This window comes from Pagrus pagrus, assembly GCF_965226575.1.
Source record: "Pagrus pagrus genome assembly, chromosome: 17".
In the NCBI taxonomy this organism is placed as follows: Eukaryota; Metazoa; Chordata; class Actinopteri; order Spariformes; family Sparidae; genus Pagrus; species Pagrus pagrus.
The window spans coordinates 9,496,747-9,509,233 of NC_140201.1; the positions used below are offsets into that span (position 1 = coordinate 9,496,747).

Consider the following 12,487-nt stretch of genomic DNA (forward strand, 5'->3'; position numbering starts at 1 on the left):
TGTATGTATTAAGTCCCTTAAAACAGGCTTCTTGTCAGAAAGAGATTCATGAGGTGAGCAGTGGAAGACCTTTGAAAGGAGCATCGCCATGTAGAAAGACTATTTGAAGGTTGGGATTAATTATGTAATAATAAGGAAGGTACCTGTCACTATCCTGAATGACAATAGCAATTTAGTGAGACATATATCTATAAAAGTTTATAGATTTCTATAAATGCTACAGAAAATGTTAGTCCCATTAGTTCGGGAGTGGTTAAGTTGGCCAAGTCTTGTCTCATAAACCTTAAGAACTGGCAACAAGACAAGAACAGAAGAAAAGCAAGGACAAGTAGACCAGCTAACTGGCTGTCGTCCAAAGCAAATTAAGACAACTTGCACATGACTAAAATTCAATATAATCCAGTTTTCTTTCCTAAACCACAAGGAGCATTTGAATCTATTTATAGCACTACTTTACTTTGAATTCTGTTGATTAGGCTTCAAATAAATGCCTCACAAAGATAGGAAATGTGAAGTTTCAGTGATCTCTTTCACATACACATATGTGGAGCACTGTAAACAACTACTTCAGTAGAGAAGTCTGTCTTCTTCTCAGTTGGGGGGGTCGTGGAGATACTTGAGTTGCCTGCATGAAAACACTGTCGTTGAGAATCTTTACAGACTCTCCGTGCTTCGCCACAGGCAACGCAGTCTCACCCTGTCTTGTTTTGCTTTTCTGTTGATGGCGGAGGAAGAGGTTAAGGAGGAGGAGAGGAAGTGCCTCCACCAGCGTCCTGCCTACATCTCTCCATCTGTCAGAGGAGAAGGTGGTCCCTCCCCTGATTAATTAGCCGTCTTATCTGACAGGACATGTTTGATCTGATTAAAGCCTCTGGGAGAAAGCCGATGCCCGATGTGAAGGCAGGAAAAAAAAACACAGCTCTTTCTCCTTTAACCAGGAACTCAATTACCTAACTTCGGGGGCCAACTTAACTCCTCCTTCTTTTGTACGTGTGTCACATTTATGTGCTTCAGAGCGAGCGGGAAAAAGGGCTCACATGCGTTTGTATAACACAGGATTTGGCAGTGAATGAGGCTTAATTAAATCTGCCCGTAAAAATCGACTGTACACGTGTCACTCTCCTGCTAAGTCCCTTTGGTGTGTGTAGCCGTGCAGCTGTGCTTCCCTTTGAGTTTCACTGGTTATGTGAGGCGATGTTTTTCAGGATTATGTCAAAGAGGCTTCCTATTCCAATGCAGACAGGAGGTCTGGATCAAAGAGTTAACTGACTGACTCACTCACTGGGCTAAGCCAATGATACCAGAGTTTAAGTGTGTGTGTGCGTGCGTGCCTCAGAATGAAAGCACTCTCTCCTACGAGCATGTGACGGTGAAAGAGCGCGATAGAACGTGAAGCAGTAATTTGTGTGCGTGGGCTAATAGCAGAGGGCTACGTTTGCTCAGGGATTATCACGGGGAGGCCTCGTCTACGCACGGCCGCCTCGCTAAGTTTCCTCTTTGATGACGTTCCGCACCACAAAGCCCTAAATACCCAGATGAGAAGGTTACAGGGACGAGTGGAAATGGGAGCGTTTTGACGGGAGGTGAGATGGGCTGGCCCATTCCACAAGGAGATTTAATTTCCTTTAATGTCAGCCTCCGCACACGCTCTGCTGTCAGGCTATGAATGAAACGGTAATTGAGGTGTGTGTGTGTGCATGTGTGTACCTGTGCATATATCCTATCTCGGAGTCATTATGCGTGTGTGTTTGTTCCAGTGCATGTATCCTTTTTCCCAAAAGTGCTGGCCTCCTGTGTGTGCGATGGCAGTTGTGTCCGTCCCCTCGCCATTGACCAGTCTTGTAGAAGGCTAATGGAAAGGCTCCAGGCTGCGCGGGGCCTTTGATGAGCATAATTCCTTCACCTTGCCACGAGGAGGACAGGAGGAATCCAACTGTGTGCGCGCAGGAGGGGGGGGGGGGAGGCGGCCGACGTGTCATTTCCCGCTGACGGATGGCCCCCTTGCTCGAGCTGACAGCCCCGTAGCTGTTATTTCATTTCGACACCCTGCTCTGTTTACCCCGCTGTAATTTCTGAGAACATTACCATGCTACAGGGGAGGGGGGGGGGAGGTATTAGCAGATAGAAAAAAAAAAAGAAGGCGCGGATAAGGGAAAAAATAGAGGGAGAATGGGAGTTATACATCCCGGTGCAAAAGGTGAAAGAGTGAAAAGGTAAGAAAGAGACGGAGGCAGTTGACATGACAGGCAGATATAACACATTAAAGCAAAACCTTGTTGCCTTTTGACAACGCTTGAGGGAAAAGAGACGTCAGTTGTTAGAAGTCTCACGTTCCGCCTATGGGGCTCTCAGGGCTGTATCCATTTAACTGATACAAGTTAGACAGATAGATATGTGTCTTGACTGGGGGCACCGCATCTAGCGCCATGTTGAGGCTCGGAGCTGCCCTCACTCTCTTGTCAACACGTCTCAAACTACATCTCCCAGATTCTGTCTTTCTTTTCTACTTTTCATACCACTGACCTCTCCATACCCTCCCTTCCTCCAGCTCTGTTCATTTCTTCAGCACCCTCCCACTGTTTTCCCTTCCCTTTCCATCAATCCATTCCCGCTTGTTCTTCCTCTCTCTCCACTATTGTCATCTCCCATCTCCTCCACCCTTTATCCTTGCTTCTTCCTCCTCTCTATCCATTCAGCTTACTCAAGAGATTAGAGCTGTATGTGTAATTGGCTCTACAGGGCTTCTCGGCTGCTTCTCTAAGCACCGGTACACACTCTACGAGGGCGTGTGTGCATGTGTATGAGCATGTGTAAGCCAATCCTTGCTATTCACTTCCCTCAGGTATGCCACGCCGGCCTGTTGTGTGACTAACCAGCAGCCTGCAGGAGCACAATTAAAGCACAAGACAATGGGGTTCCATGTTGTCTGGAACGGAGAAAAGTGCAAGGAAACAGTCGTTGCTGTGTTGCTTCTGCTGTGAGGATGTGTTGCTGATAAGTTTGCAGACGCCGGAGGGAGCGTTGCCGCACTCTTTAATATACGTTGAGGATCGGCACTCATATCTTGCTGTGGGAGCCTGAGTCTGCAGAATGCATTCAAAAAGACAAGCAGGCCAACCAAGTGGAAGGAAGGGGTATGAGGGGGAAGCGGGATCGGGGGAGTCGGAGGAGCATATGAGCGCATCAACTCACTTCAAAAGCTGGAGTTTAATTTGTGAGGAGCCAGAGAATTCGGAGACAAAAAGGTAGCACTACAAAGGAGCTATCATTCTGTCAGCAGGCGAGTCAGCTGGTCAGACAACAGCAGGAGAAGTCAGGCGGGCAGCTTACTGCCCTTTGATGAGCACTTCCCAACATTTTCTGTTGCCACTGATGAGCGGATGGCAGGATCACTCCACTTTTCCCTTTGTAGAGGCTGTTGTCAAGCGCTTCTCAACACTTGGCCATTCTGTCCGCCATCAAGCCCCTCTGTGACACTCGACTTCAAACCCGAAGCCACATCCAAGACTGTACATTACAGTGTGTCCCCATCACAGCCTGTGTCTGTCCACTGCAGTCGCTTACAAGACAAGTCACACCACGTAGCTGTTAGCAGAGCCAGGAAGCTTTGGCGGGAGAATTAGATTTGGTAAGCTGCCGCGCATTAAACAAATAGCAGCTTGTTTCCGTATCCTGCATTAGCGCAGAAGCTTTTTAAGTAGAGGAAAAAAAGTCAGGTTCAAAGTATGTTTTCTTCACATTTTTATCAAAGTCAGATCCAACAGACAGATGGTGAAACTTTGAAGGCTTGAAGTCTTCCTCGCAATCTGATACACATCCTTAAAAACACGCTGAGATATACAAATGCACTTTATAATCAAACGTATGCACAAATGTCTTCAACCTAGACGCGCTCAGTTACAGAACTGCGTGCTACAGAGCACAAGATAGGCTATGAAAGTGCAAGCTTGTATGGTGAGGTACTTCTGCTGCTCAACGGGGGAGTTGATGAAATCCACATCTCTGATTCAAACCTTCTGTCTGAAGCAAAGGGCTGTGAGGCGGAGGATCTGTGCCATCACCCAGGGCAGCCATTTTCAATCCAATTACCATATTATGTCTGAACAAACAGCCGAAAACACCTGTCACTTAAACCTGATACTGCTGCAATAAACGGGTATTGGCGGCGGTTTAAGATAAAGCATGCAAACATACCATGTAGGCATAGAGTTGTCAGTGCTTAGGGATCTGAATTAAACATAATTTCTCTGACAACCTTTCCACTAATTCATGATCTGAATTCCTTTCCGTGGGCGGCATTGCCGTAATAACACTGGCATGTAAACGTGTAGGTTTGAGAGTGATTACAGAGGAAGTTAAAGTTGTGTTATGGGGGGTTATTTTTTGATATCTCTCGCGTTCTTTATCTGCAGCATTATTTTAAGAATGTGTTTGCCCGGGTCTTTGTTGCATCTCTCATCTGAAATGCCAGGTATTCTAGCTCAGCCAAGCCCTTGGCAGTATTTTGGCCTTTTTTCAGATTTCTGGCATTTCCATTCAGTTTTTCATAACAGTTGGATTGAAACTAGGGATTTACTGATCCAACTTTTTTCTTTTTTGGAACTGACCTTGACTCAAGGTGTCTGCCTCTTCCTTGTACTTCTCTCTTTTTGCGAAATGTAAAATCTGTGCCTCACTGCATGAAACTCATTGGAATCATTTGTGTAAGGTAACATGCTGCCAGGTATGCTGTATAATTAGTGTGTACAGATCAGTGCATTTCTATTTATTTATTTGAGTGAGCATTAAAGCACGTAAACATATTCTAGTGGGTTAGGGCATAAAATGAGCATAAAATGTCTCTTTAATACATTTGGCTCAACCAGGTGCACTTCTTAGATCAGTGCATCTCGGATAGAAATGTACTTTATTCTATAGTTCTCATTATGATAACTGATCCAACAACACATATACAGACAATAATCTGTTGTACTGCACATAAATGTTCTGTACACAGTCATTTTGTACACAATCCATCATACAACTGATCATTTAAAACAACAAGTTGTTTCTTGCTTCTGATAAGTAAAAAATCTGCCAAGTAAAAATCGTCTCAGAGCAAATCTCATCATCTCACTGAAGTGTAATTAATCATATTGACTAGAAATTACAGATCTACCACTTGAGATTTGAAGTTTTTGCAGTGTAGTTGCATCAAGATCATCCACTCACCAGCAGATGGTTCTTTTGCCCATTAATTAACCTCTCTTTTTCACACCGAGAAGAAAAATTTGAAGTTCGTCACAGTGCAAAAGTTTTTTTTAAAATATGCCTTTTCATAAGATTCAAAAAGATAAAGAGCCGAATATGAAGCTCCGGAGCAAAAGATTAGAGGCTCACCTTGCTCACGCAGCGTTCCATTTGGCTGGGATACAATGTTACCTGATTAAATAAAAATCTTACAAATTACCATACGTTGCTGCAGAGCACAGCTTAATACATCACATTATTCAGCTACAGAATTCTTCCCATGAGTGCAATCCAAGCCAATGACAACTAAGTGTGTCCTAGCAGCCCAGAGGCACTGAGGTGTTTAGTTTGGTTTTAAGATCTACACTCATTCACACACGTAATTACACACACGGCCTCTGCACAGTCATGCATCTCATACGTGCACAAACTCACACACACGCACGTGATTGTACGCAGAAACATGCACACATTGTCAATCTTTGTCCTATTACTGCGTATGGAAAACGACTTTCTAGCTACTCTGAATTATGCTGAGATGATAGATGCTGTGTAAGGAACAAAAGTGGGTGATACATTATTGAGCCTTTGAGTGTGCTAACACAGCGGTGGGGCTTTGTTTTACTAACTCTCTCAGCTCGGCCTGCTCTCTGCTGGTGCTGCTGGTGAAATATTCATCCGGCATAAGGCACAGTGAGCGCGTTGGCACAAAGAGGATTTTGGTATGTCCTTCACTGTACCATTTTACTATGCTGTTGCATGTAAATTCAGGAAAAGTTACAGGGAGAATCCTGTAATAGATAGAGAGCATTGAAGGTCAAACTCCTGATGAGAATTTTGATATGGTGCAACATCTGAAATACATTTTCTGGTGGTCACTAGCATAAAATACAGATTGAGTGTAAACAGCTTCTAAAAAATCCTATGAAAAGACCAAAACCAACAAGTTTGTCTCTCAGCACTTCCCTACACTGTCTGTAGCAATCAGCCTCAAGCCTATTGATGCCTATCGAAGGCATTAATCTGTCAAACTGGAATCACCACCTCGCTGTTTGTTTGCCTCCACTCACCACTCAAGCTGCAGTCTACATTCATGTCTGTGCAGACTCATATAATATATGTAGTGAAGACTTTGAAGAAATGTAAAAAGGGTATAAAGTCTATTCTTTGGCAAAGTGTAAGTCATCACTATATTGACATGTATGATTTCAGTGAATAATTTTCAGGGCGGCAACGTTAATCACCTGAAGCTCAATATTAGCAACACCACAGAGCTTGTGGTGAACTGCTAATATAACCCAGCAGCACGGAAAATCTCCACAATCAAAAAGTTTCAAGGTGGGCACCCAAGATTAGTGTCACAGATTCAGTTTCTGACCAAATGTGGAACGTGGTCATGAATTCCCCTTCTGCTCCTGAATTATGTTAGAAATTTGTGTGAAATTCTGTCATAATTAGCACATAAATTATTAAGTTACAGTCAAAAACATAGTGTATTTAGTGAGGTTACAATGATCTTGACCTTGGACAACCAAAGTCTAATCAGTCACCTGCATCCAAGTGAATGTTTTTGCCAAATTTTAAGGAACAAACGGACAAATGGACTGACGGACGTACAAAAACATAACGTCTCCAGCCACAGCTATTGCTGCCACGGAGGTACAATAATAAAAAATGTTATAAAAAAGTTATTTTCTAAAACAGCAGGGCGCTGAGATTTTTAGAAAAAAAATTTGACTCTAACAAGACGAAATAGTGCATTTTTGTGGACTATTTTCAGCTGCTTGTTAAAACACAATTGGTGCTCCAGTGAGTTTTTAGAGCAGCAGAAATGTGGATGTGGGATTGACTCAAAATTAACTGCGGCCCCCATTTTCATTACAATGAGGGAAGAATGTCACCAAGTTTAATATTGTGGCTCATAAATGTGTTTTTAATATTTTTTCGACAATAATGGAGGTGTTTAGTAATAGTAATAAGCCACACTTGGCTTATGCTACACGGCCAACGCTGTCGTCTAGAAACATCATTGGTGGTTTTGGTATTTTCACAGCTTTTGTCGATGAGAAAAAAAAATACAGACGACTTCAGCTTCATCCTTTAACATCCAGGAAGTATCCTCTCCCGTATCAAGTGTAATTTCCCCTCTTTTACAGATGTGTGATGGAGGGATCACACCTTTACTTTGCAAAACAGACATAACACCACTAAATTATGTCTGCCATCAATGTCATGGCTCATACATTTTGATGCCGGGTTAATGTGAATTTAAATGGGTCGATATGCGCTCCACCCGCTTAATCACGACCCCCGATTTGATTTTGTATCTCCCTCGGTGAGCTAATATTCCAGAGATTAAAATTTCATGTGGAGCTCATATCAAAAATTCATTATTAACATGGAAGACGGGCACACCCGCCTTACCCCCGTGCTCCAGCTAAAGGAGACAAAACTTATGCATGCAGTGTAAGTGGGCAGGCACACATGCATGCAAAGACACTCTTTGCTACGCTCCCTGAGGACTTCAAGACAAATTCTTCCTGCCTTTGTAGAAATATTGAGGAATTTCCTTATAAGCTGTGGTTATGTCCTCGGTCGTGCTCCCTCAGCTCAGGAGTAGACAACATTCACAAATGTCTTCCCGGTTTCATAATACATTTTCATCTCTGTAACCTTCGCATTTTTCCATTACGGTGTTTGCAACAACAGCTCATTGTGTTGTTGCCAGGGTAAATGCATTTTTCCATCTGATGCATCATTCATGATATAATTTCTGAGATTGAATTTCTCCTGGCTGACATCATGTGGAGGTGGGGAGTGCTGGTGATGGTTTTTGGTTTTGGAGATGAAGGGAGGGGGGGAAATGGCGGTGAGCTCTTTGATTTCCTGTATTGACCAACATGAGGACCTATGCCAACTGATGCAGGAAGCCTACTGGATCTATTAGTTATGGGTGATATACTCCTGCCTCTTTTATCTTCTCTCATTCATTCTGTTAACATTTGGAAATTGTACACATTCTTGCTTTTCACCCACTCTTTTTCAAACTACTTTTTAAAATAATTCACCTTCTTTCTATTCAGTCCACATAGTTGAGAACACTTGATCATTTACTTTGGGCAGAGATGAGAAGGAATGCTTAACCAACCTAATATCCTGTAACTGTTGTGAAAGGCAATATGCCAAAAAGAGGCTTTGATATTTGGTTGAGTAGACTTCCGCCAGTCACCCAAGAAACATGATTTAAGTCCATGGAGAGAGAGTGGGACTGGGAAAAAAGGCTTTGAAAACAACAATGCTTGCCTGGTGAACACACTTGTTGATTTTCTGTGATGAATGTGCACTTCATATGTAGCGATGCCATTCACATTAGGTCAGGCCTTTCAAGTTAGCCACTGTTTGCGGAGGAGTGAACATTTTGATTCCTGAACTATAAAGCGAAACGTACGAGTGCCTAATTGAACTACTCAAAACAGTTCCACAAACAAACACTGAACAAAGAGATGCAATTTAAAAAAAAAAAGAAAACGTTTTTGTTCTGTTTTCCACTGGTAATTGTTACATTCAAAGTGGTGAGCCACTGACTATTGTGTCTGTGTTATTATAGTCAATGGAGCTGGACACCCATAAACTTTAAAAGGCTCTCCTTACAACCTATATGTACTCGATGTCAGTGTTTCTCAACCAAGGGTTTGTGTACCACCGGGGTGAGTGGTTAGTGGTGAGTAGCACAGATAGTTTGACAAAACATAAATGATGAATTGGAAAAAAAGACTCTGTACATGTCCACATATTTGTAATTATGTGTAAATTTAAGTTAGTTGTTTCCTGATTTATTTAGCAGATTACATCCTTGTGTCTGTCTTTTTTCAATATGCACGTGTTCGATTGTGTATTGTGTTTTTTCCCCTCACTTGTTGTTAGTCCGCCGTTGCCTCTTGTGCCTTTTCCCCCGGTCCCCACGTGTCCTCTGTGTTCCCTCTTTGCTCTCCATGGCTTCTGCTTTGTCTTCAGTTTTGTCTTTCACTTTAGTTTTTCCCTTTGACTTTCCTTTCCTTGTGTTTTCTTGTTTGAATTTGGGTTTATCATTTAAGCTTGCTTTTAGTTTTTTAATCTGCCTTTGGTGTTCGGCATTCGGGTCCCCGTTTTTGAAAACCTTAAAAACAATAAAGACAAGCTATCACAAAAGTCCATTTTTTCTTGGATTCTGGATCACTATATATTGTACGGATTTAGATGTTTCCAGAATCCACCACATCCACTGCTTTCACTCTGGGGTAAAAACTCTCAAACAATTCCTTGATGCTATTTGATCTATGAAAGGGGCCTATCTGGGTACTCGAGCCCTCCTGATATAGCTGTGGGGGAACACTGCACAAAAAAGACTGGGAACTATTCCTCTGGGCTCCCAGGATCACAGTTATGCTGCACAGTGACCTGTTCACTTTAAATCTCCTAAAAAGCCCATGTGTCTTCAACATGCTCTCTTCTGCCGCCTCAGTCAGTGCATGCTGTTCTCAGAGATTCGACACATACGGTCCTCAGGGCTGCCCTCGGCGGGGTTCACCGCGTCATAAAATCGCCATGCATGTTAACTCCATGGTGCATGAGCCAAATGAGCCGTGGCAGTGGAAGTTAAGTGACTTCAAAAGGCTGCATCCATATACCCCTCCCCGTCCGTCTCCCCAGCACATGTGTGTGTGAAGAATGTGTTCGCCAGACCAGCTGGGTCAGAGGATTGAAGTTTACAGATAGGGAGGAAGGTAAAGTCACATGCCTTCACAACCATCTCACATGTTTAAAAAACTCACAAATACGCAGTCGCTTGAATAGCACACAGCTCTTTTTCATTCTGGTTTAAGAAGCGGACACATTCAGTATGTTGACAAGTCTGATTCAGTGTTAAGATGACAGGCAGGATGTGTGAGCCTCTTAGCATAGTGGTACAACATCATCAGAAACCAGGAGAGTGACAAAGTCTTTGTTTCCCTCCCCACTCCATCACCTGCTCTCCAAATGGAGGCACAATGCAATTTTCACTTATGAATATAGTGCAAAGCAAATAGCATACGCTGTTTGCCTGCTCCACAAACACACCCTGAATAACTACCGCGGGTCATGGACTCATTTTTTATTCCTTAATGCGCCACTACTCACCAGGGAACACTAAGGCTGCCACGTGAAACTACCCCGCGATGTGAGCGTCATATGTCTAACAGAAATACCTCGCCTTAGCTCTGTCACATCTGCGCAGAGAAATGACAACGCGGCGGAGGCGAGAGCCAGCCAGAAATATTGAAATATATATTAAAGAATTATTTCTCAATGGAAAACAGCAACAACAAAAGTAATAAAAAAGCAATAATGGAAGTGTTGTGCGGGGAAAGCCACTCAGAACAAATCAACATTTATGTGACATCAGTCAGGTTCAGCGGTGGAACTGATGCAATGATTTTCAATTACAAAACAGTGATGTGGAGTATTAGTTCCCGTTCCCTCACTAAACACAGGTTCTTGAGAGCTGCTATAAAACAGGTCGTGATTTCTAAATAAATACAGAGCGAGAAAAACAATAAATACATCCTGTGTGAACGCTGATTCATTCCTGATTTTAATACTTTTTCCAAACTCAACTTTTATTACACTTTGAATGTTGAATGCAATATGCTGTCTTAAAGTCTGATTGACAAAGGTGGCAGACGGATCATTAAAACTGGTCCCAATGAGGCATTAACATGACAATCTTTACGCAAAGACTATTTATATATAGCGTGTCAGCTCATAGCATGTCCACAAAAATCCATTAAATGAGGTTTAACAATAAGTATTTCAATTTGTAATGATTAAGAGCAGACAGTGTTGACAAACCACCACATAATTACATATGATCCATGCGTGAGGTCTTTTATTTCCCCTCTGTCGACAGCTACCTCTGGGCTCTAGTTAATATGCCTCCCCCTGGACTTCAACACAAATATTTCCATTATGATACATTGGTTTTGACATAATAAGGTTGTAATATGACTGTAATATTACATAAATTAGCAAAAAAAACATCACAATCTGTTTGAGCTTTATGTATTAAGAACAGGTAGAAATCGTGGGACTGCTCATGGTTATTACTGTTCAAGTTGTATGCATGAGTTCCAGCTTTGACTTTTTTTGAATAAAAATTTAATTTAGCTGCTGCTGCTTATTCCGTTATTATATAATAGTAGATACTGTGTGACAACGGTGGTGCACACAGATGCAGCAACGGATAGCGCCTTCAAATTTCGCTGCATTTTTGTTCCTTGATTAGTTATCTTTCCGGCTTTATTGCTGAAACAATTATTATCTATGACAGAAATCACGACATCCTGGCTCAAGCTGTTGCCATCGAGCCAACAGAGTGCCGGACGAGGAAGGGTGGACTCTGATTGGTGGCAATATCCGTTATGCGTATGTTATCGTGTCAGTAACGGTACCTGACACCAATATTAGATCAGATCAGTCCCAACTCTAATTAATTGCATGTTTTTTTGTGGTATTGTTTGCTTATCTTTTGTTGATGATTACAATTCAATAAAAAAAAACAAAGAAATTCTAACTATAAAGCCATATTATTAACAATTCCTTGTGGGACACATGTTGTCTCACTCTTAAGAGTCAGTGAAGCGAAATGCCTGCTAGCCATCCAGCGGCAACAACCAAACCCCCACATAGGCGCTAAACGCTTAATAGCGCCCAAACTGCAACCATTACACCTCAACAAATTAAAAATCTCTGTGCTTAGTAATTCTGTTGACCCATCAAAAACAGTATTGTAAGTTTCCGAACCCAAACCCAATCTCCTCAGTGTGTATTTCAGTGCGAGTGTCATTAGCAGCGGATGACCTATATAGAGGGGACTGCTGCTTGTTACAGTCTAATTCTCACCCTAAATGGCTCGGAAGAAGGGTGGTTCAGCAGGAGATAATGTGTTTGTTATGGACACTAATGATACAGTGGAAGCAAACTAACGACCCACCCAGGGTGTCCCGTCGAGTTCAGCAGCTTCATCACCCCGATTCTGTGAAAACTTGGAAAAACTCTCATGGGCTTCCTTTTTCCAGGGAGGGAGGGGGGGACACAGAAAAAAATGAGGGTGAAAGAGTCGCCAACTCTTTTGTAAAACAATGCAGGGAGGTGGCATTAGAGAGGAAATGCAGAAAGAGTGAGATGGGAGGAAAAATCTGGGAGGGCAGTAATGAAAAGATAATAAAAAACAATAACAACT

The 12,487-nt window shown here is 42.5% G+C and overlaps 1 protein-coding gene across 7 annotated transcripts in view; it reads right to left on the bottom strand.

Annotated features, from left to right (window-relative positions):
- LOC311272635 (RNA-binding motif, single-stranded-interacting protein 3) overlaps positions 1-12,487 on the bottom strand; it is a gene marked incomplete at its 3' end in the record, with an annotated part of 290,445 nt that overhangs the window by 76,906 nt on the left and 201,052 nt on the right. The gene's annotated exons all lie outside the window — the stretch shown is intronic.